We start from the raw sequence: 21624 nt of genomic DNA on the forward strand, positions 1-21624 counted from the left end.
ATCCTCCAGCCGGGTGGTTGGAGAAGCTGCAAGATCTTGCGTGGAAGGGTGTTCCCATGTTGGCAAAATTAGAGAACAAATGGATCCTGAATTAAAAAAAAAAAAAATTCAAATTGGAAAAAAAAAAGTGAAATTGTCAGTATTTTCAGATGATGTGTTGTTTGTTATACATAGAAAGCCCCAAAGATTCTACCAAAAAAAAAAAAAAAACCTGCTAGAACTAATCAATGAATTTAGTAAGGTTGCAGGATAAAAAGTATGTTGTGTTTCCATACACTAATAATGAGCTATCACAAAGAAAAACAAAAACAGTTCTTTTTATAATGGCATCAAAAAGAATAAAATACCTGTGGATAAATTTAACTAAGAGGATGAAGGACCTGTACACTGAAAACTGTAGGACATTGATGAAAGAAATTTAAAAAGGCACAAATAAATGGAATGGAGAGATATCCTGTGCTCATGGATTGGAAGAATTACTATTGTTAAAACGTCCATAGTCACCAAAGCACTCTCCAGATTCAATGCAATCCCCATTGAAATTCCAATTTTTCACAGAAAAAAATTGTTCCAAATTTTTCACAGAAATATAACAATCCTAAAATTTGTATGTAATCACAAAAGATCCAGAATAGTTGACACAATCTTAAGAAAGAAGAAAATAGCTGGAGGCAACATACTTCCTGATTTCAGCTTATATTCCAAAGCAACAGTAATCAAAACAGTAAGATATTGGCATTAAAAACAACTCATCGATCAATGGAATAGAAAGGACAACCTGGAAATAAACCCACAACATGGTCAATTAGTTTACAACAAAGGAGTCAAGCATACACAATGGGGAAAGGATAGTCTCTCCAAATAAATGGTGTTGGGAAAACTGGACAGTCACATGCAAAAAAAGAAACTACACTACTGTCTTATACCATCCATAAAGATTAACTCAAAATGGATTAAAGATTTGAATGTAAGACCTGAAACCATAAAACTCCAAGAAGAAAGCATAAGTGGTAAATTCCTTGACATCAGGCCATAGTTTTTTGGATCTGACTCCAAAAGCCAAGACAGCAAAAGCAAAAATAAACAAGTGGGACTACATTGAATTAAAATGTTTCTGCCCAGCAAAGAAGATTATCAACAGTGAAAAGGCAACATTTTGAATAGGAGGAAATATTTGCAAATCATGTATCTGATAAGGAATTAATATCCAAAAAATATTAAGAACCCATATAACTCAGTATTATCAAAAATAAACAGTTCAATTAAAAAGTAGACAGAAGATCTGAATCGACATTGTTCTAAAGAAGACGTACAAATGGCCAACCCAACTGGTACATGAAAAGATGCTCAACATCATGAATCATTAGAGAAATACAAATCAAAACCACAGTGAGACATCACCTCACACCTGTCAGAATGGCAATCGTCAAAAAGACAACAAATAACAAGTGTTTGCCAGGATGTGGAGAAAAGGGTTCACAGTAACTGCCAGCACTGTTGGTAGGAATGTAAATTGATGTAGCCACTATGGAAAAGAGTATGAATGTTCCTCAAAAAGTTAAAAATAGAACCACCATATGATCTAGCAATTCCACTTCTGAGTATATATCCAAAGAAAATGAAAACACTCACTTGAAAAGCTACATGCACCCCTATGTTCACTGCAGTATTATTTAAAATAACCAAGACATGGAAACAACCTAAGTGTCTGTTGATGGATGAATGGGTGAAGAAACTGTGGTATATATATAACTGTGTGTATCACAGCAAAGTGTGGAAAATTCTTCAAGAGATGGGAATGCCAGACCACCTGACATGCCTCCTGAGAAATCTGTCAAGAAGCAACAGTTAGAACCGGACATGGAACAGCAGACTGGTTCCAAATTGGGAAAGGAGTACGTTAAGGTTGTATACTGTCACCTTGCTTATTCAACTTATATGCAGAGTACATCAGGTGAAATGCCAGGCTGGATGAAGCACAAGTTGGAATCAAGGTTGCTGGGAGAAATATCAGTAACCTAAGATGTGCAGATGACACCATCCTTATGGCAGAAGGCAAAGAGAAACTAAAGAGTCTCCTGATAAAAGTGAAAACGGAGAGTGAAAAAGCTGGCTTAAAACTCAACATTCAAAAAATGAAGATCATGGCATCTGGTCCCATCACTTCATGGCAAATAGATGAAGAAACAATGGAAACAGTGAGAGACTTTATTTTTGGGGGTTCCAAAATCACTGTAGATGGTGACTGGAGCCATGAAATTAAAAGACACTTGCTCCTTGGAAGAAAAGCTATGACCAACCTAGGCATATTAAAAAGTGGAGACATTACTTTGCCAACAGAGGTGCATCTAGTCAAAGCTATGGTTTTTCCAGTAGTCATGTATGGATGTGAGAGTTGGACAATAAAGAAAGCTGAGCACCAAAGAATTGATGCTTTTAAACTGTGGTGTTGGAGAAAACTCTTGAGAGTCCCTTGGACTTCAGGATCAAACCAGTCAATTCTAAAGGAAATCAGTCCTGAATATTCATTGGAAGGGCTGATGCTGAAGCTGAAACTCCAATACTTTGGCCACCTGATGTGAAGAACTGACTCCTTGGAAAAGACCCTGATGCTGGGAGATTGAAGGCAGGAGGAGAAATGGACGAGGATGAGACAGTTGGATGGCATCACCGACTCGATAGACATAAATTTGAACAAGCTCTGGGAGTTGGTAAGCCTGGCGTGCTGCAGTCCATGGGGTCACAAAGAGTCAGACACGACTTAGCGACTGAACTGAACTGACTGGAATACTAAAAAAGAATACATAAATGAGAAAGAAATAATACTGCATTGCATATTTGAAAGTTGCTAAAACAGTAAATCTTAAAAGTCTTCATCACAAGGAAAAAAATTCCTTGTAACTGTGTATGACACATGTTAACTAGACTTACTGTGGTGATCATTTTGCAACATATACGAATATCAAATCATTATATTGTGTTAGGTTAGTGAAAAAGTAATTGTGGTTTCAAACTGTGAATTTTAAATCATTATAAACTAGGTTCGAACACAACTTTATTAATCAAAATGGGAAACATTACAATCAACATACTTTGGCCAATGAGAAATAAGATTGTTTATTTCTGTAGCATAAAAATCCATGCCTTGGGATTCAATGAACTCTTGGAAAGCATTTTCTGCCTTCTGTTGGTTGTGGAAGCATTTTCCCTGCAAAATGTTGTTGAGGTGTTTGAAGAAGTGGTAGTTGGTTGGCAAGAGGTCAGGTGAATATGGTGGATGAGGCAAAACTTTGTAGCCCAATTTGTTCAACTTTTGAATCACTAGTTGTGTTACGTGCAGTCAGGCATTGTCATGGAGAAGGACTGGGCCCTTTCTGTTGACCAATGCTGGCTGCAGGCGTTGCAGTTTTCTGCGCATCTCGTCGATTTGCTGAGCATACTTCTCAGATGTAATGGTTTCGCCAGGATTCAGAAAGCTGCAGTGGATAAGACGGGCAGCAGACTACCAAACAGTGACCATGATCTTTTTGTGTGTGTGTGTGAGTTTGGCTGTGAGAAGTGCTTTGGAGCTTCATCTTGGTCCAACTGCTGAGCTGATCATTGCTGGCTGTCCTATAAAACCTACTTTTCATCACATGTCACGATCAGATTGAGAAATGATTTGTTGTTGCTGTGTAAGAGAAGATGACACTTCAAAACAATGATCTTTTTGATTTTCAGTCAGCTCATGAGGCACCCACTTATCAAACTTTTCCACCTTTCCTATTTGCTTCAAATGCCAAACAACCATAGAATGGTCAATGTTGAATTCGTGGGCAACTTCTCACGTAGAATCAGCTTTGATGATGTTCTCAGTTGGTTGTTGTCACCTTCTAGTGGCTGGCCACTACACTCTTCATCTTCAAGACTCTCATCTCCTTTGCAAAACTTCTTGAACCACCGCTACGCTGAACATTCATTAGCAGTTCCTGGGCCAAATGTGTTGTTGATGTTGATAGTTATTTCTACTAATTTACAACCCATTTTGAACTCGAATAAAAAAAGCAATCACATGTGCTTTTTGTCTAACATCATTTCTATAGTCTAAAATAAAGTAAACAGCAAGTAATGTCATTAGCAAAAATCACAAACTGAGAAATGTGTGTTAAAATGATATATATGTGTACTTAGTCACTCAGTTGTGTCCGACTCTTTGCCACCCCATGGACTGCAGCCTGCCAGGCTCCTCTGTCCTTGGGGATTCTCTAGGCAAGAGTACTGGAGTGACTTGCCATGTCCTCCTCCAGGAAAATGATGTATAAACACATTTATTTAAGAATGTATTCCAATAGGAAATGGCAAAATTCAACAATGCAAAAAACGCAATTACTTTTGCACCAACCTAATATAATACAGAGGATGAGATGGCTGGATGGCATCACCGACTCGATGGACACGAGTTTGAGTAAACTCTGGGAGTTGGTGATGGACAGGGAGGCCTGGCGTGCTGCGATTCTTGGGGTCACAAAGAGTCGGACATGACTGAGCGACTGAACTGAACTGAATATAATACATCTGAAATTAATGTTATATTTCAATTATACCTGAATTTTTTTAATGAACCAGATTTATTTTTTTTAAAAGAACAAACAAAAAAGAACAAGAACAACAACAAAAAACACTTACCCAGGTTTTTTCTCATTCACCTTGCTAATATTTACCAAGTGGTTGCTCAGTGGTTAAGAATCCACCTGCCAATTCAGGAGATGCAGGAGATGCTGGTTTGATCTCTGGGTTAGGAAAATCCCCTGGATGAGGAAACAGCCACTCACTCCAGTATTCTTCCTGGAGAATTCCCCGGACAGAGGAGCCTGGCGGGCTGCAGTCCATGGGGCCACAAAACGTTGGACACGACTGAGCACAGCCTAATAATAAATAACATAAGCCTCAGGCTGCACTATATTCTTTCCAGGCATTTTCATCAGGGCCTGTCATTACACTCACTTTGCAGTGAGGAAACTGAAGCCTGTGTAGGTTAGTTTGTTCAAAGTCAGAAGTTAGGATGGGGGCACTCTCCCTCCGGCACCCTGTAAGAGAGCTGGCCCTGACCCCGGCCCCTCTGTGGGGGCAGGCAATGCAGTGGGCTGCACACTGACCCCTGGCCAAGGCCTTTTTTTGGTTCACATTGGGGGAGAGGGGGCCTTTGCTCAAAGGGTCCAAAGTTAGGGTAGTTCTTCCTTGGGGGCTGGAAGATGATACAAGTGATATCTTCAAGTCAGGCTGGAGCCCAGGGCCTAGGGATGCAGTTTTGAAGGAGTGCCCTGGGTTTGTGGATTTTTCTGTTTCTCCTTTGTGGAACCATGTGTGTGTCCCCTGCAGGTTGAGACAGGAAACTGGGAAACCCCAGGTTCTGCATTCTTGAAGCCTTCGGGAGCCAAGTCCCCTCAACAAAGGCCTTGGGGTGGCCCCCTCTGGAGACCACCTACTCCCCATCCAGAGCTCCTTACCCACTCCAGACAGACGCTGCTTTCTTAACCCCTGCCCCGCTATCACGCTGCACAATGACGCTCCAGTACTCAGCCTGGAGGGAGAGCAGACCCCTCTCTCTGGATAGTGTCGGGGACTGCAGTGTGAAGAGTTTACCCAGGGTGGGGTCGGGGCAGCTGGAGAGGCCACAGGCTCTCTCTGTTTGGAAAATTCTCTCCCATTCCTCTCCCACCTCTGGTCTACGTTCTCTTCCTAAGAAAATAAGGGGCCTCTTCCTATTTCAGTCTCAGTGTCTCACAAAAACACTGCAGAAGAGTTCGGGGTGAATTGGCTTTTATTTGAGGATTTTTTTTTTAATCATTTCTACTTTATCTTTCCACGCTATTTCTCCATTCCCTGACCCCTTCCTCTTTCTCGCTCCCTCCAGGTCACGTTCATTCTCTCCTCACCCTCTCCTTCTGCGGGCCCCCTTCCTTACCTTCCTGCATTTTCCCAACCCCCTTAACCCAGCTCTCCGTTCTCCCTGCTCCAGCCTCTCCCTCTTTCCTTTGGCTCCATCCTACAATGAATGTTCTCCTCCCCTCCTCCGCCCTTTCCCTGGCCCCATCCACACATTTGGATCAGCAATTTCTGATGGAGATCAGGAGCTGTGCCCATTCTCTGCACAACAGACAGTGGGGGCTTTGGGAAATCGAAACTGTACTGAAACCTGTGAATGTCTGGACAGCTGGAGCCTCAGGGACAGAAAAGGAAAATGTAGGTATATGGGGGGAGGAGGTGTATTTTCTTACACCGCTAATAAAAATACATTCCAATGGCTTTATTATTATGCTTATGGGTGGTAATTGCTTTGGAGTGCTATTTTTTGCAAGGCAATCAGCTTTGAGAATGATTGAATTTCACTTTGGTACTAGACTAGACCTTACTCGAGTCAGCTGGGTCCCAGCAGAAGCTGGTAGAGCAGATCAGTTGTTTTCTCCAAGGCCATGCTCCCAAACCCTGGCTGCAAAATGATCCCAACTCACCTTTGTCATTTCTTCAATTAGATGAAGGGTCTATCCTCTTGGTGAATGAATGGTTTGATGATCCTTTAATAATGTTAAGATATTTACTGTTTTATTTCTGCTTAGGATTATTTCTGTTTGTATTTTGCTTAGGAATTTCAGAGGGAATAATCCTCCTCTGAAATGCATGACTGATCTAAAGAGGCATATAAGAAACCATTGAAAGAATAAAAAGTTGCCCAACATCAGCTGAAAACCTTGTATCCTTAAACAAACAAAAAACTTTATAGCTCTCAACTCAAAAGGTTTTATTTTTATTTTTGTTCTTGTCATATTGCTTGGAAGAGAGACAGTTACAAATGCTTATAAAATAGCTTGCACTGTGAAAGACTATCAGTTAATTTATAAACTTGCTTTGTTTCTAATGGATCATTTGGAAACCTGGGGAAAATATCTGTTAAATTTTCATGTCTACAAAGCCTCTGTTTATTCAATTAGAAAGGTTTCTGAGTAGTAAATTCAAGGTACGTGATAAGACTACCTTCATGTTTTATACCAGGAAATACAAAATGAAATCACAGCACAAAATGAAATCTCAGAGCAATATAGTTGTAGCAAAAAAAAAAAAAAAAGTAGTGAAAATGGTATACACAGATAATAAAATATTATTTGGCCTTAAAAGAGAAGGAAACCCTGTCATATGCTACAACATGGATGAATCTTGAGGACATAACGGTAGGTGAAATAATCCAGTTACATAAAAGACAGGTACTGCAGGCTTCCACTTATATGAGGTATCCAAATTGGTCAAACTCTTGGGAACAGAAATTGAAACAGTCATTTCCAGGGCTAAGGAAAGGTAAAAAAGAATTATTCACTGCGTATATAAAGTTTCGGTTTTGTGAGATAAAGAAGTTTAGAGATCTGGTGTCCAATGAGATACATATGGTTAACTCTACTTGTGCTGTCCACCTCAAAGGGGTTAAGATGAAAAATTTTATGTTATATATAAAATTTAAGGTAAAAACACAGTTTAAAAAAAAGTAGTGAAAACTAGACTTGTAAATCCAGTGTTAGCTATTTGAAGGGACAATAATTAGCTGGGCACTGAGAAAAGAGATATGGCTAAGTAACCATAATAAAATCACGTAAGTGTTGCCTTATCAGGGTTTCCATCACTCAACACCAAAGCTACTTGTCCTTTGCTCTGAGAGCCAGTTAAGCTATGGAGAAACGTGTCCTCATAAATTAAGGGTTGAGCTTGAACATGGATTCTGAATTATTTGTATTTGAAGATTTCTGATAGGTCTCTATTGCCCTTTTAATGTATCTTCCTTTATGTATGTTTGTATGTATTGCTATGATCTTTGGCTTGTGGGATCTTAGTTCCCCAACCAGGGATCAAACCCAGAGCCTTGGCAGTGAAAGCAGTGTCCTAAACACTGGACCACCAGGGAATTCCAAACGTCTTTTTCTTTAAAAGGGAACATGATAATATTAGAATTTCATTGCTGTGTGTCAACGTATGAAATTTCTTCTGCCTCCAAAATAACGCAGTAACAAGAGAGGCCCCCACTCCAACCAGTTTAGACATCGCCCTGAAGCTATTCCTTAGATGGGGTCATTTTTAGAGCAACATAGCAGGGCGTGAGTTATGGGACCTACCTCCAAACTTTTCTCTCCAACTATCATTGACCCTTGAAATTCTACCATTTGAATCATTCCTTTGTGTTAAACATTGTCCTTCCCGCTAAGATCTCTTTTGAAACTCAGGGAAGGAGTAGGTCGTTAAGACTCTGTGCATCTTAATCTTTTTTTATCTGTTTGCTTTGAGTATTTATGGACATTTTCTCAGAAAAAAAATGCACTCATGCAAAAACTGAAAAATTTTTTTACAAGTTCTGATGGTTCACAGGAACACCCCACCCTGACCGCCCACCAAAGTTGTTCCTGGCTGGGTGACTCTGTAAGCACCTTGGGTAGGGAGACTCGGGGTGATTGAATGGGGCTAGGAGGGAGGCTTAAGAGGGAGGGGAAATGTGTCTACACATGGCTGATTCACGTTGCTGTATAGCAGAAGCTGACACAAATTGTAAAGCAAGTATATGCCAATGAAAAAATAAATGAATAAAACTGGCAAGTGAAACAAAAAGAAGAAAAGGTGAGTGGAGAGGGTGGAGGACCCAGGGAGCTAATTTGTGTTTTCAAATTTGCCTGTAGCAATAACAATTAGGTGCTTTTTAAGTGTTCACTATGTACTAGAAATGCAATAAACACTCAATGAGATAATGCAGATCAATAAAGCATTTAGTCATTATTTACTCATTTGATGGTTGCAGTGACACCATGGGGGATTATTAGCCCATTTTACACGTGAGGGACGCTGAGGTTCAGGGAAGGGAAGTACCTTGCCCCAGGTTCCTTGCTCAGGGTGGTCTGAGCCCACAGGATGTGGCTCTCCTTGTCGACTTGGGCAGGTGCTGTCCCATGGCCTCCTCCACCTTCCCTGCAGCCTCCTGGTTTTTCCTTCCGGGCTGAGAATCCTCACCCTGCCGGCTCAGGCCCCCTGTACACTGTGGGGCTGACCGCCCATGACTGGGTAGGCCTGGCGGCCCCGTGGGGATACCTCTGTTATCTCTGTCTTTCAGTGAGCAACTTCCCCCGTAGCCTTCCTCTTTGGGAGGTGGTGGCCTGTCCCCGCTGCTCCCTTCCAGCCTGCTCCCTTTGGGTCACCCTTAACACAGATAGGAGCTTTAGACATAAGAAGAATGAATGGTCAGTGGAAGAATTGCTCTTTGCCTGTAGGATGATGGTACCATATTGACCCTACCAGAGTGGTCAGGTGACTGTTTACAGGGCTTCATATTCATACATTCATGTATTCACTCATTCATTCCTTTGATTTTTTTTTTTTTTTTTTTTTGAGCAACTACTTCATGCCAGACTCTGTCCCCGGAACTGCCCTTGTCCCAAAGGGCCTTCACATGACCAGGACACACAGCAGCAGTAAAAGTCTATCCAGAGTTGAGAGCAGGAAGTATAGAGGAGAGAGTCAATTCTATCTGGTAGAGTCAAGTAACTTCAAAGAGAGGCTGACCTTGACATTCCTTTTGGATGCTAGCTAAGAGTTCACCAGGTGCTCTGGGTGGGGACAAAAATCAATCCTGAAGGCAGAAGGCAAAGACATGAGTTGGACTTCATGAACTTGAACGCAAGAACATTTTATACTTTTATTTGAACTAACCTCTATCTGAACTTTAGCATCCTCTTCAAGGACAAATTGCGGTAGTGCTTACAGCCCCTGAGACTTGGTCACCCACAGACAGCATGGTTCTTTGGCTATCACAAGAAAAGGGTGGCAGATATTCAACATATTGTCAACAAACAAAAAGATGTCAGCTATTAGACCCACTGATATACCTTGTAATACTACATGTTATTTCAAAACCACATATACTATACACAAACTTTATTTTTAAGAACTATTTTGACAATGGTGTTTTGATATAATTGGTTGCCTTTGGGACATGGCACATTTTATTTTAGGCATTGAAAAACATTTTACTAGGAAGAAGTCCACAGGCTTCACCAGACAGCCAGAGGAGTGTATGAAACAAAAATAAGTTTAAGCGCTGTGCCTGGGAGTGTGCAGCAAGTGTCCTGACCCCTGCAGCACATTCAAGAGCTCACCCAGGCAGCTGTGTCCTTTAGGAGGGGATGGCCACAGTCCAGGGGGGAGTCGGTGGGGACTGGAAGGGTGGTAGAAGCAGGGGCAGTGAGAGACTGGGATGGCTCAGGAGATGTTAAGCAGCTCTGGGGCTCATCCCCATGTTCGGAGCCCCCTACTTTACACTGCTGTAAATGCTCCAGCATTCTGGAGTCTGGCACCCAGGATGTACTGCCTCCCATCCCCCACTGCCCCAGTCCTTGGCTCACACATGAGCCTCTCCCCTGCTTCCTTCACCCCCTGGCTGCTCTGAGCCACCCCAGAAGCCTTCCTTCAAACCTACTGTCTCATGCCTGCGACAGCCCCATCCAGCCCCACCACCCAAGAGACATAAAGATCTCAGAGACAATTGGCCACTTGTCCCCCAGATGGGAGAGGTGCCTGGGGATTGGTGGAGAAGGGGGCGGAGAGGGGGGGAGGAGGAGGAGGACGACGACGACGACGATGCCAAGGGGAAGGAGGACGATGCCAAGGGGAAGGAGGAATTGGGATTCCTGGAATTTCTGCTTCCTGAGCCAACACCCAAGAGCGAGCCGGGCAATAAACAGAACTTAGGCACACACAGGACTTTGGCCTTGGGGACCCGAGACATGTGTATCTGGGCGATGGCTGACCAGGCACTGGGGCTCCAGAGGCTCAGAGCCCCACACCTTATTATGGGATTCATAACACATAAGGGGCTATTCATTTAATATCATAAAGGACTGGAATCTCTGCCCTGGTCACAAAGAACCTCAGTCCTCAAACCAGCCACCCAAACCTCCTATCCTTGTATTGGTGACCCAAGCTGACCTGGTCTGGAAAAGCCTTTGGTTGGGACCTTACTGAAGGTGAACATGTTGGGAGCACGGTCCAGCCCCTTTACTCTTTCCCACCGTACTGTCAGGGGACGGAGGGGGCTAGTCTAAGCCGTGCCATGGTAGGAGTCAAGGGGAATGAGTGCTTCTTACGTCAGACACTGCAATCAGCGCTGAAACACGTCACTGCATCTAACCTCACAAGGACCCCTCTAAGGTAAGTCTGGTAATTATCCCCCTTTTACCTGCGAGGGAACTGCGGTTCAGGAAGGGGAAGGAACTCACCCAGTCCAGTGGGTGGGGAAGCCAGGATGGGGACCCAAGTTGGCCTGGTGGCAGAGACCTCTGAACACTCAGACAAGGTGGGACCCTAGTGAGTTTCGTGCCTCCAGCATCTGGTCCCATATCCCTCCAAAGTCAGATTTTTACCTACTGGGGCACAGCAGTGCTGGCCCTGCTACTGATTTCAAAGCTGAACACCTAAGGCACAAGGAAAACCCAGCTGAGGGTGTCTTCATTTGCCAGGAGGAGGTACCTACACAGGAGAGCTTCTCTACCTAGGGTGAGAATTATTGGCGCTCAGAGGTAGTGGAGAGAAAAAAGTCCAGGGACCACAGCTGCCCCTTCTTTCCAGCAAGCCCTTCCCAGAGGAACAGGGAGACACTGCAAGCCACCTCGGCCTCCAACCTGCTCTCCCCTCCCTGCCTGATGCCAGGGGGTCATTCCTGAAGGACTGGTGTCCTAGGCAGTGACTGTCAGTGGCTGTCAACCTCCCCAGAAGGGAGACAAAGTGGTGTCCCCATGGGAAGTACCCAACACCACCCTGAAATAGACGTACTTCTAAACTGAACTTGAATCTGATCAAGTCTCTAGCTACAACTACATTCCTAGGGAATACAGGGGACAGAGGAATATGTTAAACTAAACCACAGGGGCTTAACTGATAAAATCCAAGTCAAATAATTTGATTTCTTTAACAAATAAGTCACAGGGGGAAAAGAAAAGAAAAAAAGATGAGAGGCAGGGAGAAAGATTCAGCAGAGATCTATGGATTTCAAGGGACTTTAAAGAGAGCAATTACATGTGGAGACTTTGTTTGGTTCTTGATTCTAACACTAATAAAAATAAAAGAGCTTAACAATTTCTAACATTTAAGAAATAATTAGAGCTATTCTGTATAAAATAAGCCACAAGGATGTATTGTACAACACAGGAAATATAGCCAAAAGTTTGTAACAACTATAAGTGGAGTATAACTTTTAAAAATTGTGAATCACTATACCATACACCTGTAACTAACATAATATTGTACATCAACTATACTTCAATTAAAAAAAATTTTTTTAAGAGACAATTGGGAAAGTGAACATCATCAAATGGACGTTTGATGATATTAAGGAATTTTGGTTAATTTTTTGCTGGACCACTGGCTATCTGATACCTATTTATTTTTTTATTGTGACAAAATATAGTAACAAAATTTACTACTTTAATCATATTTAAGCTTATAATTCAGTGGTCTTAAGTACATTCTCAGTGTTATTAGACCATCACCCTATTCATTCCCAGACAGTCATATTTTTAAGGTATAAAATGGCATTGTGGTTTTAGAAAAAGACATTCTCATACTTCCCTGGCAGTCCAGTGGTAAAGACTCAACGCTTCCATTTCAGGGGTGTGGGTTCCATCCCTGGTCTGTGAACTAAGATCCTACATGCAGCCTGGCCTAAAAAAAAATAACACATTTTTCTTTTTAGAGATTAAATCAAACATTCAAAGAATCTTGTCACTTCTCTGCTTTTCTGTTGCTCAAGGATAAAGTCCTACATACCTACCATGACCTCTGGATCCAACCCCTGCCTGCCCCTCCGGTCATATCTCCCACCACCATCTCGGGCCACTCTCTCTGACTCAGCCATGTGGCATTCATGCCAGGACCACATGGTGACTTTCAAGGGCACTTCTGCCTTTGTGGGGAATGTATGCACTTCTTCCATACATTACATTTTACAAATATATTAACATGAAGAACAATGCATGAATATTTACACTTAAAACGTTTTCTTCAACCCAAAGCCCATTTCTTTTCTTCTGAGTTTAAAAAAAATTAAAATATTTGCATGAGCTCCTTTCAGTGTGGTGGGACCCTGACACCATATCCATGATGGCTAATGGAGATATCAGTCTTTTCATGATTTCAGTCTCTCCCTCCCCAAACACTCTTCCCCCCTCCACTTCCATCTTGGTGAACCCTACTCTTCCTTGGAGAATCCTTCTCTGACCACCCCAAGTCCTCATGATGAGCTCATGGCCCCATCATACGTCCTCATGCTTCCCTACACCCTGGCTTCATGAGCAGCATCACAGTTGAGAATCATGTATTAATGCGCGCTGTTCTTTTATTTATTTTTTGGTTGCACTGGGTCTTTGTTGCAGCTCACAGGCTTTCCTAGTTGCTGAGAGCAGGGGCTACTCTTGTTTGCCCGGTGTGGGCTTTTCATTGTGATGGCTTCTCTTGTGGAGCATAGACTCTAGAGCGAGGCCTCAGTAGTTGCAATGTGTGGGATCTTCCTGGACCAGGGATTGAATCCATGTCCCCTGCATTGTCAGTTGAATTCTTAACTGCTGGACCACCAGGGAAGTCCAACACATGTGATTCTTTGCTGTCTTCCCCACTAGGCTGTCTGTCTCTGTGATCCTAGCACCCAGTCCTGTGTCTGATGCTTAGTAATAAATATTTGCTGAACAGATAAATACATTTGAGGTGGGAAGGAATATCAGTGGTGTTTTAAAACAATCAAATAGGAGAAAGAAAAATGTCTGAAGAGAAATACACCAAAAGGTTAACCATATTTTTAGGGGGTGGGGAGAGGGTTAGGGGAGGATAGCAGGAGTTTAGAAAGAGTGGTAAGTTGAAGAGTGAATTTTACAAAGTTGCTAAGAAACTAGATTTTAAGCTAAATGTCCTCACCACAAAAAAAGTAATGATAATTATGTAATTGAGGGAGGCTCTTAGCTAATGCTATGGTGGTAATCACATTGCAATACACAAACGCATTAAATCAATGTGCTGTTTACCTTAGACTTGCTCAATGTTATACGTCAATTGTCTCAACAAAAAAAGAGAGTGATTTTTAGTTTCCTGGTTATACTTAAGTGCATTTTCAAATTCTATCTCAATGACCACCTGTGGCTTGTGTCTTAAAAAATAAAAACCAAACAGCAGAGAGACATTCTTTCCATACAAGTGCTAAAAGAAAAACTCTATTGTCTACAACTCCTTGAAGCATGACTGTGTCTGTCTTGTTCTCTGTGATATCCCTTGCTATGGGCATATTGTTGTGGTTTAATCACTTCAGTCATGTCCAACCCTTTGCAACCACATGGGCTGTAGCCCACCAGGCTCCTCTGTCCATGGGATTTTCCAGGCAAGAACACTGGAGCGGGTTGCCATTTCCTTCAGGTGCTCAGTCATTGTTACTGATTGACCAAATGCTGATCCTTGGGGTATGGATTAGAGATGGGAGCCACTGACAGCAGGAAGGAGGCTGCAGTTTTGTCTGGATAAGGATGAGAGGGGAATGATGCATAGTCTGCAGAAGTTGGAGAATATGGGACCTTTTAGAGGTAGGACTAACAGGACTGAGAGAGAAAGAATTCATTTAGCCTGGACAACTGCACGGATTGCAGAGAGAGTCCAGTGAAGGGGGAGAGATAATGAGCTCACCTTGAGCTTTTTACAGGTAAGATGCTCTTGGCACACCTGGAAGAAGAGGCCCAGACAGCAGTGAGGATGAAGGACAGGGAGTTCAGGAAGCTGAAGAACCAGATTCGGGGGTCACAGCACCCAGATGGTGTTTGTTGGCAACTGCCTTCTCCCCAGTGGATCAAACTGCCCCACTCCTGTTCTCGGTCTGGAAAACCAAAATGTTGGCAGCTGTGGCTTGCTTCAGAGCTCTTGGAGAGCAAGAGGAAGCTTCACTGAGACAAGGATGCAAACTGATCCCAGGGGTGAGACAGAAACTGGGGAGAACCGGTTCAGCCAAAACAGACATCAATTACATGTACTGAGTCAGAGTCCAAGCTGAAGTTTAAGAAAGCAAGCTCACAGGGACACAGAGAAGCAGATCTTTCTGCTCAGTAACAACCACCGCCTAGGACCAACCGCATCACCTTTCGGCTCATGCCTAGACGGGAACCACTTCTCATTCCTAGTGCGTCCTTGCTCTGAAATGGGCCTATGAGTCACTGGGAAAAGAGGATTCGATTAACCAAGATTCAATTCGACTACAGCTGTGGCCAAAAAGTAGGGTGTGCCTGCAGGACAAGCCTTCCCGTTGGGCAGCCAGGTTGCCTTGTACCCCGTTCAGGCCTGCTGTCTGTCACTGTGCCCCAATCTTACCATCAGGGGGAGTGCATGATGGGGAGAAGGCATGACAGCCTCCAAAGATCTTATTTCAAAATGTAAATGTCCCGTTAGGGTAGCACATCCCAGAGGCTAAGAATTTGTTGTGAATTTACTTCTCAGTTCTCTTTTCTCCTGGAGGGGTTGCTAGGACCAGCACTCTGGGAGAAAGGAATATTAATGAGGGAGAAGGAAAGGACAGAGGTCGTTGTGCAATTTGTTGCCAGGCATGGAGTGGGAGAGGGTTGGGTGGTGCAGCTTGAAAGCTGTGGGCATGAGGCAGGGAAGGGGTCTGCAGGAAGCACAGCCGTGCTGTTCCAGATGTGCGTGGGGACCAGTAGAGCTGATCCTCTAAGTAGCTCACATCCTGGATTGTTCTGAGGGGTCCATGAAGGGTCCATGATTGTTTCTCAACATAGAAAGCCTCTTCTTCCAGTGACCTTTTCTTATACTGACAATGATCTTTGACTCTCTTGGCGTCACACCGGACAGTCTCTGTTTTCTAAGAAGGGCCCATCGTTAGCTGGAAGACAAAAGCCCAGCCAGAACCCAAGTATCCAGAAGGTATAGTCATCACTTTCAACAGATTTTGCACACACCTATAGCATCTGCATATAAGAAAGCGCTCCACCAACAGCTGCAGTCTCGACAAACAGCTGTAGGCTCTGCAGATACCTTCAAGTTCGGCAAACAGCTATATATTTCAAAGCAATTGCTATTGAAAATTGTGATTTGAAATTTAAAAAACACTGACAGGATTTCCCTTGTGGTCCAGTGGTTAAGAATCTGCCTGCCCATGCAGCGGGCATGGGTTCAATCCCCAGTCTGGGAAGATCCCACATGTCTTGGGGAAACGAAGTGTGAGCACTCAGCACTGCTGAGGCCTATGCGCCTAGAGCCTGTGCTGTGCAGCAAGAGAAGTCAGCGCAATGAGAAGCCCGCCCTGTAACCAGAGAGGAGTCCCCACTCACTGCAACTAGAGAGAGCCCATGTGCAGCAGTGAAGGCCCAGTGCAGGCCCCTTCCCACCTAACCAAACCAAACCAAACCAAATAAAACAAAATCAGAGAAAAATGTATAGACCAGAGGCTATGGAAATAAGGGTAGGCTCTGCAAACAGCTGTGCCCGCTGTGAGATGTGTGAATAGCTACAGGTTTTGCAAAGGAGACAAGCTCTGTGAACACCTATAGTCTACAGGTGCCTGCAGGTTCTACAAACAGCTATGGGTTCTGCAAACAGTTAGACTACAGGCTAAAAGTATCAACCACAGACCCAAACCTGAGAACACTATTAGAGCTTTGGAAACTGATCATCCCTTTAAACAGGAAATACTTATTAGAATAAAAATGGGAAGGGGTGGGAGAAGGGCAAGTAAATTTGATAAATAATGGTTAGGGGCTCTCTGGTTGGGTTGAAAATGTGTCCACATAATTCATCAAACATTTGGATGTGCTGAGAACAGTGCCAGGGACAATGAGAGATGCCCCCTGGGCCCTTCCTGATAGCCCTTGGGAATACCTGCACACAGCCCAGACTGGCTTCCTTCTGAGTCATGATTACTGTGTACTGGGCTAATGCCCTGGTTATCAACCAGAGCAATAAAAGCATATCACAATCCACTTGAATCCTGCATGCAAAGGTGATTGACACCTCTGCCAATGGCTGCTGGCATCGGGGCTGGGACAACCTTGCCTGTGGGGACACAGGTAATCTAAGGGCAAAGAATGGACCAGGACTAGGGCCAGGACTCCACGCAAGGCACCGCCCCAGTACATGATCTCTGCATGCACCTGTGTCCCTTGGTTCCAGAGAAGCATAGGAATGAGGCTGAAGCATTTGCTTGATTAAAGCAGGCTTCTGGGAGGAGATGATGGGCTTGAAGCATAGACACAACAGCTGACAGGAGGGGAGAAAGATGGCCGTCCCTGGTGGATCAGCTGGTAAAAAAACAAACAAACAAACAAACAAAACACACGCCAGCCAGTGCAAGAGACATAAGAGATGCAGGTCCCATCTCTGAGTGAGGAAGATCCTCTGGAGAAGGAAATGGCAACCCGCTCCAGTATTCTTGCCTGGGAAATCCCATGGAGATTTGGCGGGGTACAGCCCATGTGGTCACAGAGTTGGAAAGGATTGAGCACGCACAATGTGCCATAATGTACGAGTGAGAGGGAAGGAGTAGTCCTGGAGGAACGCTGAGGCCAATGCGCAGACACCTTCTGGCTGTGTGGCCTTGGGAAGATGATTTAACCTCTCTGAGCTTCAGTTGCATATTCTCTGGAAAGTGGGGATAGTAATATAGGACCCACCTCATAGTGTTGTAGTAAGCATTAGATAAGTAAAGGGCTCAGAATGGCAAGAAGCTCGGAGTTCTAACCACTGGACCTACAGGGAATTCCCTGTCTCACTGTTCTTTATTGTCTCACAGCACAATAAGGTCAAGTCTGAGGTCAAGGTGTTGGCAAGGCTGGTCCCTCCTGAGAGTGTGAGGGAGCATCTGTTCTGTGCCTCTCTCCTAGGCCGGATGACAAGCGTTGGCATTCTTTGACTTGAAGACCGATTACCCCAATCTCTGCTCTCACACGGCATTCTCCCAGTGTGTGTGTCTATGTCCAAATTCCCCCTTTTTATAAAGACACCAGTCACATTGGATTAGGGCCCACCCTAATGACCTCATCTTCTCTGACCATCTGTAAAGACTCTATTTCCAAGTAAGGCCACATTCTGAGTACTAAGAAATAGGGTTTCAATGTTTTTGGAGAAGACACACCCATAAAAGTAATGATGAGGATGGCGATGGTGACGGTAGTGGTGGTAACGGTGTCTCTCGTTTTTTGTGCCTCGCTGTGCCTGATTGAACAGTTTAAAGAAATGCCTGCTCACTGCCTGATGTTAGGCCTTGTCCATTTTAGGCTCATAGTAAACATCCACAGCAGGGCTTCCCTGGTGGCTCAGTGGTAAAGAATCCACCTGACAATGCAGGGGATGCAGGTTCGATCCCTGGGTTGGAAAGATTCCCTGGAGGAGAAAATGGCAACCCACTCCAGTATGCTTGCCTGGGAAATCCCATGGACAGAGGAGCCTGGCAGGCTACAGCCCAAGGAGGTCACAAAGACTCAGACACGACTTAGTGACTAAACAACAACAACAACAACAACATATTGAGTGCATTGACTCTCAGTCAACCCCACCCTGCCTGACCTTGCTGGGTGACTTGAAGTTGGAAATTCCCTACTCCTTGTTCTGGGTCCCCTCTCCAATCCGAGACAGAAGACTACATGGGGTGGGAAAACTCAGCCCAGGAAGCAGGAAGCAAGTTGTTTGAGCCAGCACCACTGTATCGATATTCCCAAGGTTCTGAGCAAGCAAGGCAGGAGGCCATGTGGTTTTATACATGTCTGTATAAACAGATGGCAGGGAAATACGCCGATGTGACAGGAAGGGATGATAAGGCATGAAGAGTCATGAACACTTTGGCACAACCTTCATCCCAGCTGAGCCCAGGCTCCATGTTTGCTCAGGTGTGGCCCTTCTCTTGCCACAGCTCGGATTGCATCACCTGTTGCTCCAGAAGAGAAGAGGTTAATCTGGGGGATGTAAAAAAAAACAAGCACACACTCCTTGGCAACACTGCCACCCACCCCCTTACACGCACAGCATACCTCCTGGGAATAATCACACATTCTAACACGCTACATAACAACAGTCCCCTCCTTAGCTTCCCTGCAGTCTGCAAAGCATTTGGGTACACTTCATTTTACATATCTTAAATATTTTAAGATCATTTCAATTCTACAGAAACTCTGCAAGGACAGTGCTAAGAATGCCCTTGTCCCTTTTATCCAGATTCTTCAACACTTCTCCACATTTGCTTTGTCATCTTCTCTCTCTCTCTCTTTTTAACATATTTAATTTAATTATTTATTTGGTTACATCTAGGTCTTATTTGCGTCATGTGGGATCTTCTCCTGTGGGCCCAGTAGTTGCAGTGTGCAGAACTCAGTTGCTCTGTTGCATGTGGGATCTTAGTTTCCTGACCAGGGATTGAACCCGTGTCTCCTGCACTCTGCAACAAGAGAAGCCACCGAAATGAGAAGCTCGTGTACTAGAGAGTAGCCCCTGCTCGCCACAACTAGAGAAAATCCCTCACAGCAATGAAGACTCAGTACAGCCAAACATAAATAAATAAATGAAATACATTAACAATTAAAGCATTATTTGTTTAACCATATATATATGACAAGCTTTAATAGCCCAGACGGTAAAGCAACCGCCTGCAATTCAGGAGACCCAGGTTCAATCCCTGGGTCAGGAAGATCCCCTGGAGAAGGAAATGGCCACCCACTCCAGTATTCTTGCCTGGAGAATTCCATGGACAGAGGAGGCTGACCGGCTATAATCCATGGTGTTGCAAAGAGTCAGACACGACTAAGTGACTTACACACGCACACACACACACCATTCTCTGAGCATTTTGTTATACTCTGGCACGAGCAAATGTCCCAGGCTCATTTGTCCTTCCCTGCTCTGGCCCTGGAATCAGCCATACCTACAGGAGCCCTGGTTTGTTCTACTGGAGGGTGGTTTAGAAACTGATCTGGGGGCTTACTGGGCTGCCGTTACTGGGGTACCATTACCTCTAGGCCTTAGGAAGGAGCTAGGACATGTTTGTATAAACAGCCACTTTTCATTATTTGCAGTGGTTGTGTTTTATAAAGTCACTACAAACACCAAATGGACTATTTAGGGGAACACTGGACCATTTAGGAGAAATGGGAACCAACAGCCTCAACACAGGGCTAAGTGATCTTCCGGCCCCAAAGGAACTGGTTCCAATCCAGGGTAGACACAATATGTGGAATAAACTCCAGTTGTGCAATAAATACTCTGCCTAGTCACCAGATGGTGGAGATGACGAACCTGACGGTGAAGAAGAAGAGTTGGCTGTTTAAGGAGAGTGCTCCTGGCTGGCGGCAAGTCCACTGGGGAAGCCCAGTGGCCTCTGCCAAAGGAGAGCGGCCCTTGTTCATGGGTCCAGCTAGAATTCTCTCTTCTATGACTCAGCTACACTAACTCTTACTATTTTCCACTTGCCTGGGCCAGGGGACTTTCAGGGGTCAGTGGCTCTGTGCCTGGGAGAAGTCTAAGGTCCTGGGAAGGCAGAGGCCCATGAACTGGCCTGGTCAGGAGATGGCAAAGGGATGGGAGTAGAGAGGCCAGATAGCTGCATACCCCCAAAGAATCTGACCCCAAAAAAGAATCAGCCAAACTCCAATGCAGTGCCCAGTCCCAACTTAGCTGATCTTGATTGGGACATGAGTGGGAAAACGAGTTCCTTGCTCAGAACAGCTCAGAGCAGGACTTCTGAGCTGGGGGCCTTGCCAGCTGACCCTGCCACCCCTTCCTGGCCTCGGAGGAGCACGATGAGGTGGGGCAACCACTCCCGGGGGTACAGTCTCTGTTTCTGTGCTTCTAGCACTTGAACACCCTCCCCCTAGCCCCCCCCCCCCCCAGTCCCAAGTCTTACTCCTTACCACCACCACCCCAGCACCCTGCCCCACCCCCAGTGCTTAAACATTTACCAAAGCCTGTTCAGGTGATTTTCCAGGGGCTTTGGCCCCGTCAGGCACTGATGAGCACTGAGCGTCACTCAGCGGTCCATGGAGCAGAATTGCTGACGCTGACTTAATGCCCCCCACCCCCTACAAAGGTCCCCATTAAGGCCCTTGCCACTCCACAGCCCTGCAGCCTTGGCCTACCTCCCAGACCCCAGGCACCATTGTTCTGAGTTATTTTATCACCAAAGCACCAGGTTTGTCTCCAGAATACAAGGAGAATGGGAGGGGAAGGCAGGGGCCGGGTGGAGGGGTGGTGCGGGGAGGCTGGGTTGTTATAGTCACAGCCACGTCTGAGTGACAGGTCAAGGAGCTGGAGATCTGGCTTTCCACATCTTAGGCAAGTGATGTCAACCTCTCCGGGTCTCAGTGTCCTCATCTATAAAGTGCAAAAACCTAGATAGATAGATAGATACTAGAAGTTTTTTTGTTTGTCTCAATATGACTGAGCGACTAACACACGCAAGTTTTGCAAATCTGAAGCAAGATCATGAGTATTTTTAAGTTGCTGAAAATAGTAACGATCCACAAGAAAAAAAAGTTTAACTCTCACTTGACTTCTTTTATCAGCATTTGTGTAGCTGTGGTACCAAATGCTAAGGAATCATAT

This window comes from Cervus elaphus, chromosome 7 (genome assembly GCF_910594005.1).
Source record: "Cervus elaphus chromosome 7, mCerEla1.1, whole genome shotgun sequence".
Lineage (NCBI taxonomy): Eukaryota > Metazoa > Chordata > Mammalia > Artiodactyla > Cervidae > Cervus > Cervus elaphus.